Genomic DNA, 17239 nt, shown 5'->3' with positions numbered 1-17239 from the left:
ACTTTATTTCAAGTGACGAAACATTTTCTGCCTGTAAGCATGATAAAATCATTTCAATGTTTCAAAGTGATAGTTAAGGAGTTCTAAGAATATATACATATATGCTTTATTTGTCTTTTTAGTCAATAAATAAATAATGATCTCTCACTGGTTAGATTACAGTGCATTGCAACAGTATGACTAGTTTGCTTTGTCAGCTCTGTACAGAAGGGCTGCCCCACTGAAGACTGGCAATTTTATTTCAGAACAGCACTCCAAACTATTTTTTCTCTCATTATCCAAATAAGAAATTCCCCCTCTAAAATGTCACCTCCTTCACCATACACTTCTTTTTATTTTTTTTTTTTTCTCCCCCCAGGTTTACATTTTCATTTGGAAGGTCTTCATTTCCCACTTAAATTTGGGGGAGAGCTCTAGATGACTTTCAGACTCACTCACATTCTTCTTACGGTTATTCCTATCTGCAGATGACAATTGAAGCTTTCTTCTCTACATGGTCTGCCCACAGAGACACTTTTTATACCTGATGTTGTTTTCTTCAAATGTGGTATTCCTTACCAGTGTTCTTTGACACCAGATCTCAGTTTAAAAACAACATGGGGATGTTGTCTTGTTTTCCTTCTCCTCTTTTTTTTTGAGTCACTATGGATCACTGCTTTCTGTTCCTCTTTGGAGACCCCTGTCCCTCCCATGTTGTCCACCTCCACATAAGGAGATTAAATGGTATAGCACCAGTGGTCTTTCTCTTGGTAGTTTCACATCAGGTAACAGAGATGAGACTGACACAATGTAGAGATGTTCCAGCTGCCTCACACTAACTACCCTGACTACCAATAGCAATTAACCACAATAAACCAGAAATCTTGAAGTTTAATTTACCCTTCTTCTTGGTCTTCATTAAATCCTCTGCTTGTTTAAATTAAATCCAGTAAGCTTGTTTAAAGTTAACTCAGATATTTCTACATTCTACTTCACTCGTGTCTGAGTGAAGAATACAATGTTTGCTTGTTTTAGTTTTACATCATTCATAATTATTATTGCACTGTTTCCTCAAACTCTGTAAAGTGTTTGGATACTTCTGCTTCTTTTTTTCACTTCCTAATAACTAATTTGCTTCTGGGTGTTAGTCAGTGACAGCTAGGAAGCTCAGAAGAGGTAAAGCTGTGCCAAAAAAAATAACAGGAAAATTCAGGAATTATATTCTTCTTCCTTGTTTCTTGTGATACGAAGGCAAAAGCAAGATATTTATGCATTGACCGGCAGCAATTCAAATAAACTGCTTTCTGTTAATTTTCTTAAATTTTAAAAAATTATGTCATATGATTTCCCTCCTTGTCACATCTTCAGCACTCATTCAGGTATTTTCAGCAGTTTACTAGTAGTTACAGTCTAGTATTAAATGTAACAAACTGGAAACTCTCAAGTGCATTTTAATGCTGTGTTATAGACATTAAATACATAATCATTACATTAAGGTTTACACTTTTTTTTTGCTTTGTTGCTGGGTCCAAACTTAGGGTGAGGAGTAGAGATATGGGAGCAATAAAATTTTTCAAAATTTATATTCAGTAGTTGAAATGTGTGAGTTTCATGGTAGCTTGGCTGTTTTTTTTCCTTTCTAGATGAATATTTACAGCCCACCAAGAAAAGTACCAGAATACCATAAATACATCTATCTTGATATTTTTTGGTCCAGATAGATTATAGACCCTTAAAGTAGCTTAAAAGAGTCTGTTCTAACAAGACTTCCAGGTCAGTATTTTGCTTGAACACTTGAATTTAGTCATCACTATATTAACGCTAGTTCACTGTGTCAGCATTTTTCAGTGTGTTTACCTTCTTCTAGAATGGATAAGAAAAATCTACTTGCCCCCCCCCCCAAAAAAAAAAGGCTTATATAACCTTGAGGATGAGGTGAAGCCATTGGATGCATATAAAACATGACAGATTTACTAAGAATAGTTTACTTCTTTAGTAACAGTTTTTACAGTTTAGGACCATTTATATACACAAAGCACCTCACCTTAAACCTGGAAATAGTTCTAATGAGATACCTTTCACAATGTGTATTTTAGATTACTTTTGCTATCCAGCTTATGAAAACAAATGTTTAACTTTTTCTTTTCCCTTTGCATTGTCAAGAAATTGTGCTTCTGTGGGACACACCAGCTGAGTTCTCCCTAGTGCATCTGACTCCACTTAAAAATTAATAAAGCCGTGCATGCAGTTGTCAGTAATGCTGGGCAGGAATGATCAAACTAACAGATGCTCATTCTGGACAACAGAAGGAAACTAAAATTCTACAGACTTCATGCAGGAATGTGACAATTTTGGCCAACATAAAATTTATGCTGTATATTTATTTCTGATTTGTCATCTGATCCCTAAATTAATATATTCTTATATTTTACCCCTGAGTTACACTTTCTTTGGGAGGTCTAATTCCATTAGAAGAGGCTACCATTCAATACAAGTCAAGTAGGCTGTTGCCTATGGCAGGGGAAGGAAGCCTCTAAATGAAAATGCAGTCTTGTACCAGTAGCTTTATTTCCAAGCCCTGCTCATATTGATGCCTATAAATCCAGGCTCCCTGTTCATGGGCCTTCATCCCCGCTCTGATGCTGAAGGGGCAGAGGCAGAGGCAGAGTTTAGGGCTCCATGGAGACTTGTGAAGATGGACAACCAGGGTGGTAGCCCACCTCCTTCTGCACTGTGGCCTGCTGGCTAGCAACAAGCTTGTTAGTTATTTTCTTGCAAATAAAATTGGTAATCGGTGTTTGGAAAGTAAAGAAGATCCCCAGTTTTGTCCTAAAGCTGGAGATTTCTTTCCCAACAAAGCATGGCACACAAACAGCTGGTTCTGGACAAAAGCAGCGGGTACAGAAACAAGCAGATGCTAGCAGGATGGCTCTAAAGCTGGCATGCCTCTACCAAAACAGAGGGCTATTCTGCCAGGGGCTGGTATGTTTGAATGTGTTTGTACCTCTTTGTGTCAGTCCTCTTGTTCCTAGGCCTTTGCTGTGGATTACCAAATGTGAGAAATGGTAAGTAATTTCCTGTGTTGATATGATCAGATTAAAGAGAGAGAGGAAGAAGTTGGGAAGAAAAGGAACAGAGAGGTTGGGATAAGGAAAGAGATCATGGTTGTTATTATTGAAATCAGTAAATCAGAAACCAGTGCCAATTCCTGTAGTCTTAAAGGACACAGCTGCTCTCAGTGTGAACAACAGTAGTTGAACTTACTGCTCACTTTTCTACAGGGATTAAATGTTCCACAATGAAGAAGTGGAGTTCATATCTCACTTTTCTCACTTTCTCACCTACTATGAAAGAGTATGAAAGGCTTGGGGAGTGGGGGACAGGGATGTGATTGAGGAAACCACCTTGATAGTGGTAAATAACAAAATTTTAGGCTCTACTTTTAGTACTATTTGTGCATTTGACTCACAAATCTAATGTTTTAGAATACCTTGTACTATGAATTTATTGTTTTAAAATATTTCATGCTAGAAACAGTATTTGGACTTTCCACCATTCAGAAGAATAAATACAAACCTATTTTTAATTATATTTTGAATTTATCAACATAGTCAACAACATTGAGAAAAATATGTTCTTTAAAATACAACTTTATAGAAGGTGACAGAAATTTAGAAAATTTCAGAATTAAAGTTTCTTACTATGTGAATTATCAAGAGCACATTCATATTTTACATAGCTATTTATGCAATAACTATGGTCATCACAACATCACAGAAAAATTAGAAGAGTGTATTTATCATAAGCAGAATAATTATATTCAAGCAGAAAATACCGGTCTCCTGATTGTTACTAATAATTTATTTCAGAAAACTGCTTATCAACCTACAAGAAATAGTAGGATATGGTATCTGTCCTGTAAGGTTTATAGTTTGAAAAAGATACAGGAAAAACAACATTTTCTGGGTAACCCAGTAGTAGATAACCATTACAGTATATTTCCCCTGCATTCACTTCCTATTGTTATTTTGGTTTGTTTATTAGTGATTCTAGATTAGAAGAGTGACTGTCAGAAGCTTTGGAGTAACTCTTCAGGATTTTGGATTATTTAGGGTAGTTTTCTCAGCCCTCTGATCTTTTTGTCTGTTCTTGATTCTGGTAAACATTACAGATGTTTGTCAATTGAATTAACAGCATAAAAAGGATGTGTTTTACGTGAAAGAAGTTGGAGTAATATGAGAAAGAGGCTAAGCAGGAGAAGAAATAATTACCCAGGAAGATATCAGCAGCAGATGGTGATTTCCACTGGGAAATGCATGCAAAGATTCAGAAAACGAGCACTGTATTATGGGGCTTTTAAAATCTGATGGCAGCACTAACAACTTTCAGAAAATTGATGTTGAATTGTATCTCAATGTTTTAACAGAGACAGAACAGCTAAATTGAAAACAACAAGCAGTATAAGGTAAGGATAACTTTGAATTAGTACTCATCCTGTCCATCATACACGCTGAAACTAGAGACTTACTGGAGAAGGCAAAGAACTACTGGAAAATGGTCAAGAGGCTAAAAGAGAAAATTTGAATGAATTTGTACTACTCAAACAAGTGATGGAAACTCAGTACAAACTATTTAAGGACTGGAGCTGAAAACTTACTGTGGCGTCTCCAGCTCCTGCCAGTTTGGCTTTGGGAGTGGAGCTCACTCCAACAAGCTACAGCAGCTCCGGGGCTGATCTGACCTGGTGCAAACCCATGCAGAGGCAAGCTCCGCATCTGCAAGTGGCATCAATGGTACTAGCAGCCTGAGCAACCTGGCTGCTCCTCCTGCTCTCCGCCACGACTTTCCAGTCTCTCGAGTCTAGCAACAGAGAGCAAGAGTGGCATAAGAGCTTCCACATCAACTCTAAAAGTATACTTTTCTTGGACTGAAGTGAATGACTTTTTTAGGATAGGATATGCCAGCTTTAAAAAATAGTCCTCACTAGAAAGCTTGTGAAAGTTAGCTCTGAAAGAGCTAATGTGATGCATTAACTACCTTGTGTCTTTTTTCCTGCAGTTTACTTGAGGAAATAAATATACAATTAATATATAATAATATAAATATATACTATATTATAATTTATCATACTAAGAGATACTATTATATCTTATATAAAGGATATAATTTTAATACATATTTTAATATATAATATACAATGTGTTATGTATAATATATAATATTAATTATAGAAGTATTAATAATTGTGAAAATCCTGTGCTTTCTATGGTTCAAAAATATTTCCTGTTAGTTTTCCAAGTCCAGAAGTGGTGCTGTTTTTTAGCAACTGCAGTGTTCATGTTCAGCATGTGACATTGCCATGCTCTATTCGTTCTGAATTGTGACCACTTATATAGACAAAATATTCCTCCTTAACACAAAATGAACATATAAAAAAATAATTAAAACTGAAAATCCAGATCTGACTTTTAGTTCTAGTTACAGTGTACCTACAGTCTTTATATGAGAGCTTCACTTAGTTTTATAAAATAGAATTTACTGTTAATTTTGGTGAATTTACTTCCAATTCTGTAGTCTTATCCATCTTTTAAAGAGGCTTTTTATTCTTCATGAAGTAAGGAATTGCTTGTTTTATTTTCACTGAAATAATCTTCCATCCCCTGAAAACTGTAGTGTTTGCAGTTATCTGAGTTCAGCTTTGACTTTAATGCTCTTCCAGGTACACTAGCTTCACCTTACCTTCTTTGAGGTAGGAGTCATCTCATTGATTGTCTTGAGTAAAAGGAAATGGCTCATGCATCTTTCGTACATTATAACAAATGTCCTTTTGCATTATAATTGAATGGTGATTGTTGTGTTCAATCAATGAGAAAGGTTAAGGGAGCTTCTCTGCCAGCATTTTTAATGGAGAAGTCGATTAAGATTCAGTTTAATCATTCTGGCTGCTTCAGAATTAAAGCAACAAAGACCATCAATGGCACTATAATTACCAGTCTTTCTGTAAGTTTACACTGCTATTTATGCAGCCATAAATTTTGTTATAATGCACAATGTGACCAGGTTAACTTGCTTTGTTTGTAATGCAAAATATTTTCCTTAATTGTACTGTGGATAAGAAATTGTTGTGATGAAGTATACATAATTCAGCCTAATAAAAAAGAGAAAAAATAAAAACAACCCCTCTGTAGCATCTGACTGAGGTGAATCAGCCTGATGATATCTTGTGTTAAATAGTTTAAAGTCATGGCCTTAACCTTGGGACACTAGAGACATATTTTACTTTATTGAACATGGAGACTAGCATCACTCCCAGGTGAGTAAAAAGGGTCAAATATATTATTCTAATCCCTGTTCCAAACAGAGAAAAGGTCATTATACACTACCTATTGCATGCTACCAAAGAGTGAAGAATTCACATTGGGGATATGGGTGCAAATCTATTTTAGACATGGCCTTTAAAATGTTACTAAAATGAATGATTATGTGGTTTTGAACAAGAAAAAAATTCTTGAAATTGATCTCATTTATTAATTAGTTTGAGTTTATAAAGGTCTTACTATAAATAGCTAGAAAGTAGAAGAAATTGCTCATTTCAAATGAGAGTGAGGTTATCAAAAAAATTTGCTTTCTTGTAATATTAATATCTGTAAGAATTGGTATCCATTTCATTTGCTACTGCTGAATGGAAGATGACAGGATATCTTGATTTTTACAGGATGTTTAGATAAGCATGTCCAACACCTCCAGAAAATTAGGGACAGAGGATACTTTTGGTTACTGTTCTTTTTTTTCTCCTTTTTTTTTTTTTTTTTTTTTTTCTTGCTTTCCCCTTAGGAATTTCATTCAAAAGATATCAAGGATTTTTTTTTTTTCTCCACAGAAAGGGACAAGCTTTGACCAAATTTCACACAAACTTAGAAACATGCTTCCTCCATGCAGAAACACAATCTCCAAAATTGAGCCAGTGTAAAAGAGAAAAAGAGCCCATCCATCTGCATAAGTAGGTAGAGGGAAAGATGCCTTTTTTCCCCTCACAAACTCATCCCTGAACAAATTAATTAAATTTTTATTTCACATTAGCTAGCAAAGCTATTTGTAAAGTTGCATGAAGAACAGAAACAGGAGCATGTTTTCACTAGTTAAGTTGGTGGGATCCATGTGGGGACCCACTGCAGGCTCAGCCTCAACTGTAGGTTTCAGAGAAATTAATTGTGGCTCACCTAAAATGAAAAATTCCCTCTCTGTGATATGATAAAATATTCTTGAAACTTTTTCCTACCACCTTTCGTGATTCGTTATTTCTATTCATAACGTATTTTGTATCTTGTAGTTGTGCATCTTAACTAAAGATGGATTGTATTGTCCCTGTAGCTTGCAGATTACTGTTGTCCTAGAACAACTTTTCCTTCCTTTTCTGCAATTGTAAACTAGTAGAAGAGGATTATCTGGCTAACGGCAGTTATTGAATGACAATTAAAACAAATTAAAATACCACATCACACAAAAATTTTTCAGTGTACAGCTCCTGCACTTGCCATTTGCTGCATAATTTATGCTTCTTGGAAAGCCAGGCTTGAAGGTGTAATCAAAGATATTGATATATACAAACCTGGACCTCCTACAGGCTATAAAACTACATGTACACATGGTAGCAAGATCAGTTCTTTAATGTGTTTCTGTATCAAGCCAGCTCTTTCATTAGCAGGAAATTATGAAAACCACTAAAGAAGACAATTTAAAAATGTAACTCCTTAAATCTGTCTCCAAAGAGGTAAAGACAAACATGCAGATCAGCTGTTTATGAAACATTCATGTTTGAATTTAAAAGGCATATCAGTATACAATGAGCATCACTGATATTAAAGTCAGGAGCTTAATCCTCTAAAGAAAACAAAACACATACAGTGCGTAGGCAGCCTGGCATAGTTCCTTCAGATATTATACATGTAAGTTAGGGTGCGGAGGCTATACTTAATATAAAAATAAGATTGACTAATCTATTTGAGTGCTTACTGCCTTGTAAGCAGAGAAAAGAGTAGTGTGCCAGAATGGAAATCATATGGGCCGGGAATTCCCCTTCTGTTGACCACAGAAGGTATAGGCATAATCCATCAAGAACAGAATGCATGCCATACTTTGTTCATTAGCATTTAAAGAGGCTGTTTGGCATCAGACAACAAATACAATTCTTGCAAGAACTTGGCAGCAAACTGTTTGTCAGTTAATGACAATCCACAGCTTTTTCAAGGAAATACTGAATGTTCCCAGGGCTATTTCTGAATTCTTTTCAGCATGAAGCTTGAAGTGGAGCTAACACATTTGTATGACCAGCTTCCAAGAGAAAACATCAGTTCTGAACCTGAAATTGAAACAGATTTATTGGCAACACATCAACAAATTGTGATGGAATTACAGGATATGTGAGATCATATATCTTATCTTTATATTTATGCATTTCTTAAAATATACCAGTGTGTTTGGCATCCCCATAGGCTACAGTCTGGAAAATTATAGATTTTATATAGGACTTGGATATTGGTATAGACAGTAAGATACAAAGAGAAAGAAAAAAAGAAGGGAAGGGGGGAAACGCAAAGTTTTTGTAGCTTTAAATTAATTATCAATTGGTGTTTTTTTGCTAATTGCTCTATTATTAACAGCTTACCAAATTCCCTTAATTGTCTGTGTCAAAATATTTACCTGTACTTAAACTAAATTAAAATATAAATTTTTGAGAATGGGATCTGATTCCAGGCATAGATAACTAAATTTAAGTTCATATAGGTGAATCTTCATGTATGAGACATATATATGGGACTCAGTAGCATAAACATAGGCATCTAGTGCCACCTGAGATTCCATACAAGCCTGTCAGTTGTGACACAAGATCCTTTCCTGCCTACTGGAATGGTCATTTGGGATGTGTACCTTAGGACATCCTGAATGGCACTAGACACCTCTGTTAAGGCAGTAGAATGCCAAACTTTGTGTCTGAACTCAGTCACTGACATCCATTTAACACCAAAGTTCAGAGAACTATTCAGCTGCTAAAATGTAGGCATCAGCTTCAACGCAAGCTGAATAGCTGCCTAGTCTTGCTGGACTGCATTGGTTAAAATTCCACCAACCATTAGGAGAGTTTAAACCCATCTATGTCTCATGGAGATATTTAGTCTGAAGTTAAATCCCATCCTTAATCTTCTGTAAAGAAGAAAAAAGAGATTATGAAAACTTAAATAACAGATTTATTTGTCTCTTCTCTAAACTATATGACTGTACATATTTTCAAATGCTCAGTAGCCATGCTTTTATTCCTTTTCTTTTTTCTTTTTTTTTTAACAATCTCAGAAAGCCAGATTTTTGTGTCATGGTTAGGAACAAATTATTAAATCCAGATGTAGTTCTGATGCTCAGCTGTGATGCTACAAGTTAGACTGCTTTATAAGTGTTGCAGATTGCACTGTATCCTTCTATTGTAAAGGCAGGAACTATTTGCTATATCAGGAGAAAGATTTTGAATTTTAATGTTCTATCCCACAAAGTTTCAAGATATTAATTCCTTTCTTCTTTCCACTTTTTTTTTTTTTTTTTTTTTTTTTTTTTTTTTTTTTTAACTTTTAAACCTCCAGCCAGATTTATGGGTCTTCTCCTTGTACATTTGGTTTGTGGGCTGGAGACTAATGTGCTCATTTTGGCTGGGATAGAATTAATTTTCTTCATAGGAGCTAGTATGGAGCTATGTTTTGAATTTGTGCTGGAAACAGTGTTGATAATTCAGGGTTGTTTTAGTTACTGCTGAGCAGTGCTTGCAGAGAGTCAAGACCTTTCTGCTTCCCACCCCACCAGCAAATAGGCTGGGGGTGCACAAGAAGTTGGAGTGGACACAGCCAGGACAGCTGACCCGAACTGACAAAAGAGATCCCCCACACCACACGACATCATGCTCAGCAGTAAATCTGGGGGAAGAAGCAGGAAGGGGGAGACATTCAGAGTGATGCTGTTTGTCTTCCTGAGTAACCATTATGTGTAATGGAGCCCTGCTTTCCTGGAGATGGCTGAACACCTGCCTGCTGGTGGGAAGTAGTGAATGAATTCTTTGTTTTGCTTTGGTTGTGTATGGCTTTTATTTTACCTATTAAACTATCTTTATCTCAACCCATGAGTTTTCTCATTTTTACCCTTCTGATTCTCTCCCCCATACCATCAGGTGGGAGTGAGAGAGCGGCTCTGTGGTGTTTAGCTGCTGCCTGGGGTTAAACCATGACAACCAATTACTAGTAACAGTGAACTTCAGGAAGATTGAAAAACATTCTTTGCTGAGATGAGGGTACAAGCTGATGTGATTCTTCCTGCTCAGTCTGAAAGCCTAATGAGGCTGGAACAACAGGGAAAAATTAAGTACTTAAGGGACCTAGAAAAAGATGCTTTGTTTAAGGAACCACAGTTCCTATGGCAAGTGACCACCCTGTACTCTTCAAGGTGACTTCTGAATAGTCTCTATTGAAGCAAAGTATTAAGCAATAAAGTAAGCAAGAAGACTGACAGAGGAGTTCTTATTAAGCTTGAATTGCAAGCTTCACTGACAAAGTCACATAAAGATTTTAAACAGAAAGTGTACTGTTGTCAGTCTCGAAGATTTCTCAAATGGAAACTTTCCAGGGAGGCTATCAATAAATTTTATTTACATACACTTGAGATACTTTTACATTGCAAGAGTCCTGGAAAGAAATCTGAGGGTAAATGAGGTCCAGCTCCAGCATCAGTAAAATTTTCTGTCACAAGCTTCATTTACCATGAAGATGAATTAATAAGTACACACCTGGATCCTATAACCCATGAACTTCATTGTTAAAGAGGAATGATAATAGGTTACTGAATCTATTCTAGTTAATGTTTTCTCCCTCCACATTTTCTACAACATAAATATGGGTTACTTACAGTTTGGAAAGTATGTTGACAGTGTGAAATAAAAATCTGATTATCAGAGATACTAGTATAACCTTGCTAGCAGATCTGCCTCATGCAGAGAAGTCAAGGTAGCATTTTTACATGTTGGAAGTTGGGATACAACTGACTAAGGATCATCATGATATACACCAACATTTAGATTGCTGGCATATCATAAATTAGTCTCATTTTTTTGCTGATGGTATTAATTGCACTAGTTAGGTTTAGCTAACACATGTTACAATTACAGTTTAATTTGCTATAGGGAGATATCCTATAGAGATCCTCATTGCAACAGCTGTAAGACAGGATGGTCTAACTGAGAAGTCAGAATCCCCATCAACTCACAAGGTAAACCAACTGTGCTACTACTGCATGAAAAACCGTGTCAGTACAGCAGCAAAGCAGAAAGGAAGTCATACTGGAGAAAATACGAAGTATGGGTCACTCAGGTAGCGCTAAGAGTTTAAGCAGAGGTTAACTGTGCTAAGCTTTTCTCCTGGCTCTGCCACAGACTTCTTGCGCTACCTCAGTAAATTAGAAGTTTTCCTGTTATCTTACAGAAATAGCAGGTCTTCCCTTCTTTGCACAAGTATGGAGAATAAATATTTTAAAGACTATGTGAAATACATAGATGTTGCAATACTACAGGCTGTGGATATTCATAAAATAGAAAGCAAAACCAAGGCATCATACACAATGCATAAGTCAGAACCAAACAAAAGTATTAGAGACAAAGCACACAAATCTATCCAAACAGAATAGGTGGAATTCAGCTAGCTGAACCTTAAACCTCTGAGGTAGCCCTAGTTTTTCTTTATAGTAAATGGAGAACTATAGTTCCTTTTAGAGCACAATTCATCTAACCAAATACAGCGCGTCCTTTGGAATGAGATGTTCTGCTCTATTGCTCTCCACTGATTATAAAGAGCCTACAATCATTAGCTCACATCTAGACATCTACACTTAGATGAATCCGGTCCTCACACTGTAAGAGAAGATGGAACACAGTCCACATGCAAGAGTTGCCTTGCTGGAACATTTCGTTACTGCAGTGTTTTTTGTAAGTCATCTTGGTGAATAGAAGACCTGATAAGGCCTCAGTCTTCAGCAGCATTTTAAACTCTGGGATATGCAGTGTTGAATTTGAGGATCAAAAGAAGAGAGCTTGGGAGAGGTATAATATCCTTCATATTTTGGCTGCCAGAAAAAGCAACACTTATAAGTTATTTTGTTATGGAATTAATAAATTTCTAGATGTCTTTATACATCCCTTTTGGTCCCTGCCATTCACAATAAAATCATTATTTCATGTTAATAAGAGTCTGAACCTGCACACATTGAAGTAAAAAAGAATAGAAGTATATTATGCAGAATGATTGGAAATCATAGGCTGAGGTAGACTGACCATCCAATTAAATCATAGAATATTAAAAAGGTCAAAGTAATATAGAGCTAATCTAATTAATAGACAATGAAATAAAATTCTGATTTTCACATTCTTGAATATAAGCCCAGTCCTGAAAACAAAGTACCTACTTTATTTATGAAAGTAGTCCCTTTGACTTCAGGGTACTTCGTAAGGAAGGGCATGTGGATCCTTTCTTATGGATTACCTTGCAGAATCAGTGCTTAAGGCTTTAGTTTTTCTATCCTGCTCAGGTAATTTTACTAGAATATTTAATTTTTTTCATTCCTTACCTGCATCTTACAAGGAGGCTCATATAATCCTTTTTGTCTTCATGAACAGTAGATAAAGATTCAACCCTTTAAAACTTCATTAATATGTTGTCCTAATGATATCAAAGGTATAGTATAATTCAAACGTCAGTTCTATGTCTGTCTTCTGTGGTTTATGTGGATTTCTATTAATATTTAATTTGGTTCATTACCTTATTTATTGTGTGTTGGTTAAAGGAATTAGAAGATGGAGGTGTTGTGTTAACATAAAAGTCTCCTCATACTGAAGCAGGAACAAAATATGATGCGTGCACAATAATGTTGGGACTTTGTTTATAATAAACATTTTAAATGACTGATTTTTTCTCATAAATACTCTAAGTAGGATGATCTATGAGATTTCTAATTTATTCTTGTTTAAAATTTAACCATGCTTTTTTAAAGCATATCAATTTTGTTAATACCATGTAATTAAAACATGTCAGTGCACAGCAAGTTTTAGTCTAAATTAATGACTATGAGAATTATTTTAATTAAATAACCAATTATAGAAAAATCGCAAGCATGAGAGCTGACATTTAAATGAATTTCATTTAAATTGCTTCTTAACATTGTCCCATCTAGGACACTAATGCAAAATGAACTATTGTATCAACATAGATTATCACTATTTTTGTATGCACATAATGTATTCATATTCAATCACTGGAACAAAGTTGAATATTTTGTATTGATCTCAAATGTCTATGAACAAATACAACAGAATAAACTGAAGTAGAAACAAAAATCCCCTGTAGTTCTGTGACACGGTATAACTGCATTTCTCTTGTTTGCACATGTATATTTTCATATTTCAGTTCTTCATTTACTTATAAATTTCATTTTCCATTTGGTGCAGGGTGAATTTCTAAAATTGCCAAGCATTCAAGTGACTTTTTAAATTCTGGCTCTCTTGTAAACACACATGAAAAATCATGATGGGCTATTCAGTTTTCATGTCAGATTTAAAAAAAAAAATCTGTTAGAAACATTTGTTGGAATATATCTTACTCACTTTTAGCCAGCAATAGCTTACACAGTTAACTAAATTACTCTTCTGCACTGCACAAATCATTATTGTATTTGTCTAACAATCGCATTCAATTTAATCAGATGCATGTGCAAACTATTCCAGAAAACTCCTGAAGCTATTTTCAAAAGTGAGTAACAGTATAGTACATTGCAAAATTCTTCTTCTCTACTGTAGCTTTAAAGATGTCACAGAAAAGGGGAAAAAAAAGCTCCTGCATTTTTGTTCATTGATTAACCAGTAATGTTATGTATAAATAATGTATCTGACAGTATGGTAGCCCACTTGGGACACTGTGCCATTTACTACAAAATAGGATGCAACATGCAACTGAGCAGCAAGAACAAATTAAACATCTTTCCTTGGTAACTTTAGCATTTTTATTAGGTGATAAACATCACAGTGAGAAGAAAAGCAGATGTAGATATTTCAACAATATTAACCTTAATCTAAAGCTATCTAGAGACACAAAATAATATTTATACATTCCTTAAAAATGTTTAAACTCTGTATAAAATGTGTTGTCCCAATCTCTTTACATTTTGTGGGACTCCCATGGAAACCAATTGATATAGCCATGGTGTAAAACCAGGATTTTGTCCCAGAATACTGCAACTAAATTTGGTGAAATATTATGCATAATCTTATCTTCTTAACTTATGACACAGAAATATCACTGCATTATGTACTGTGGAGAATTTGCAATGTTAATACAGGTGTGTGTTTTAAAACTATTGCCCTTGTGAACTGTTGTTGTTCTAAATCAAATTAAATTATTATATTAGAAATTTTCATTGAACACAACCTAAAAATGTCACAGGGTTTCTGTGCTTTCATTCCAAAATATTTATGAAATTATTTTATCACTAGAATAGTAAATTATTTTAAAAGGTATTCAAATTATTATATCATTATAAAAGTTACTTAAATATCAGCTCAAAGTGTCTTGGGTCACTGACAGAATTTTAAATGAAATCAATGACACCCTCAAGTACATCAGCAAGGAAAATAGAAATTATAAGGCAAAGAATGATTATTTTGTACAGTCAGAAAAAAATAGTAAAATAAATGTTTTACATCTGGCAAAGGATGATTTCATAATTATAGATTTATCTCTATGTTCATATACAATAAGTTTTCATAAAATTAATATTTTTTTCCCAGGTAAGTGCTTGTATTCATTGATTTTAATTGGAAAAAAAATCCTAGAACTGTATTGAAATAAAAATGTTAAACAACAGTTTTATATAATTATCACTAATAAAAATGTAACAATGGTATCTGTATTCTCAAATTAATCTAAAGGATTTAGGTAGCCAAACCTTGATGAAAATCAGTATGAGGTGTTACCCCATCTCCTTTTGCCTGCTGTGGAATTTCCAATCACTGTGTTAAATATTGTTAAATGGAACATGTAAGTATTATTCAACATGATTCAATACTACACACACTGTATTTGTAACTATCACCACTAAATCACGTGATCACTAAATCAAAGTATCTTTCTGTGTATTGAGCTAAATATCCAATTTAGAGTCTCTGCTTGTTGTCCTTTTTACATACTGTAAAAGCTGCAGTAGTTTATTTCACATCTACACAATAATTAATCTAATATTCCCTCATACTTAGTAGTTATAATGGTTAATGTTTATACTTGAGGTAATTCCTATTGCACAGTGAAGAGGATTATCCACTTGATTAAAAATAAATCTTTTCACCCCTGCACTTGATTCCGTACCTCCCTGGGGAAGCTGACCATAATTTCTTTCTTGCTGTACCTCATTCTACAAGTGATGAGCCCATTTTGAATGGATAATACTGAATGTAGCACTGAGCTTTAAACAGGACAGTAGTAATTCAGTCTTTTTTTTTTTTTTTTTTTTTTTTTTTTTTATTCCAGCTCCATCTGGAAACAAATTCCTGTTACTCAGTTGTTACTACTAAAACCTGACAACCATCATGCATTTCCCAATGTTGCGGCCCATGAGATGCTGCAGTTGTGTTTTCTCTCAGAACATGGAATAAACTCAGCTTGAATAGTAGTAACTGGAGTGGTAACAAATGGAAAATGGATGCAGGAAGACTACCATCCAGTCTCAGGTACAGAGAAGTTTGAAACAGACAAGACCAAAAGGGAGGGACTGAAGGGCAAAGTTTAAGAGGCTGATTTAGGCATTCAAAGGAGGTAGGCACCTAAACTGGGATTCACAATTGCTGGCATGCTCAGCCAGCTAAGAACCATGCTAAGTGTCTCTGTGAATCTTGACCCAAAAGCCACACAGGTGCCTAAGAAGGTTAGGAATTAGTCATTCATCTGCAAGTAAGCTCCTGACTGTGACTCAGAAGCGCTGTAAATTTCCAAATGTTTTTTTTTTTTTCTACCTGGCTGCATATAATTAATTTTCTATGTTGTTGGGTTACAAATTCTAGACCATGTCAAATGGACATATATTTAAGGTGATTCAAAGGAAAGACAGCTTCCTTCTTAACTGATAGGCTCCCTGTGATTCATACATGTCTGCTTCAGAAACATTTGTATGTTTTGACTTTGATTCGTAACTCTTTTTTTTTGCTTACCAGACCCAGCAGCTCTGGGGGAATAAATTGGATTTTAATCAGTCTTGTATGTCATCAGAAAAGCTAGTCTACCTCCAAGTTTCCCACTGGAATGCCAAATGCTGCCCTTATTTGCACCTTCACAACACCACTGGAGACAAAGTGTCTACTCAGTTGTAATGATTTGGCCTGAGAAAACTTTACTATTGGCAGTGACTTTCAGATCCCAGTACAAAGTTTACATTGCTGACAGTTAAAAAGAAAAATATTTTTATGCCTAGTCTGAGTAAAACTGATACAAATTCACAGAGATAAAGCAAATAGAGAATGCTACCATGCATTTTTGCAATGCTTAATTTCAGAACTACAGCTTCCTCCTCGTCAGAAAAAGAAGGTCTATACATCAGTTTAGGATGATCATTTGCCACATGGTGATTTGTAAATCTTTATGACTTGTAATGGATTTAAGTAAACTTTCTAAAGATTCTGAAGAAAATTATGGAATGATGAGACTTCATTCCATGTCCTCGTGTCTTGTCTCTGGTAATCAGAGAGAGGAGATCAGCACCTCCCCCTCCACTATCACCCTTGAGGAAGTTGTAGACTGTGATGATGTCACCTCTCAGCTTTCTCTTCTCCAAGGTGAACAAACCACATGACCTCAGATGCTCCTTGTAAGTCTTTCCCTTGAGACCTTTCACCACTCTTGTTGCCCTTGGTTGACGCAGTCTATTAGTTCAATGTCCTTCTCATACTGAGATGCCCAAAACTGCACACAGCACTCAAGGTGGGGCCGCACTAGTGCAGAGTGGGACAGTGATCTCCCTGAACCAGCTAGGTCTGCTGTGCTTGATTCACCCCAGGACATGGTTGGCCCTTTTGGCTGCCAGAACACACTGTTGACTCATATTCAACTTGCCATCAACCCAAACCCCCAGATCTCTTCCCGTGAGGATGCTCTCCAGCCTCTCATCCCCCAATTTGTATGTATAAGCAGGATGTATAACC

This window comes from Tyto alba, unplaced genomic scaffold (assembly GCF_018691265.1).
Source record: "Tyto alba isolate M040663 unplaced genomic scaffold, T.alba_DEE_v4.0 Super-Scaffold_45, whole genome shotgun sequence".
Lineage (NCBI taxonomy): Eukaryota > Metazoa > Chordata > Aves > Strigiformes > Tytonidae > Tyto > Tyto alba.
The sequence above is the reverse complement of the archived record's forward strand: the minus strand, read 5'-3'. Positions refer to the sequence as shown.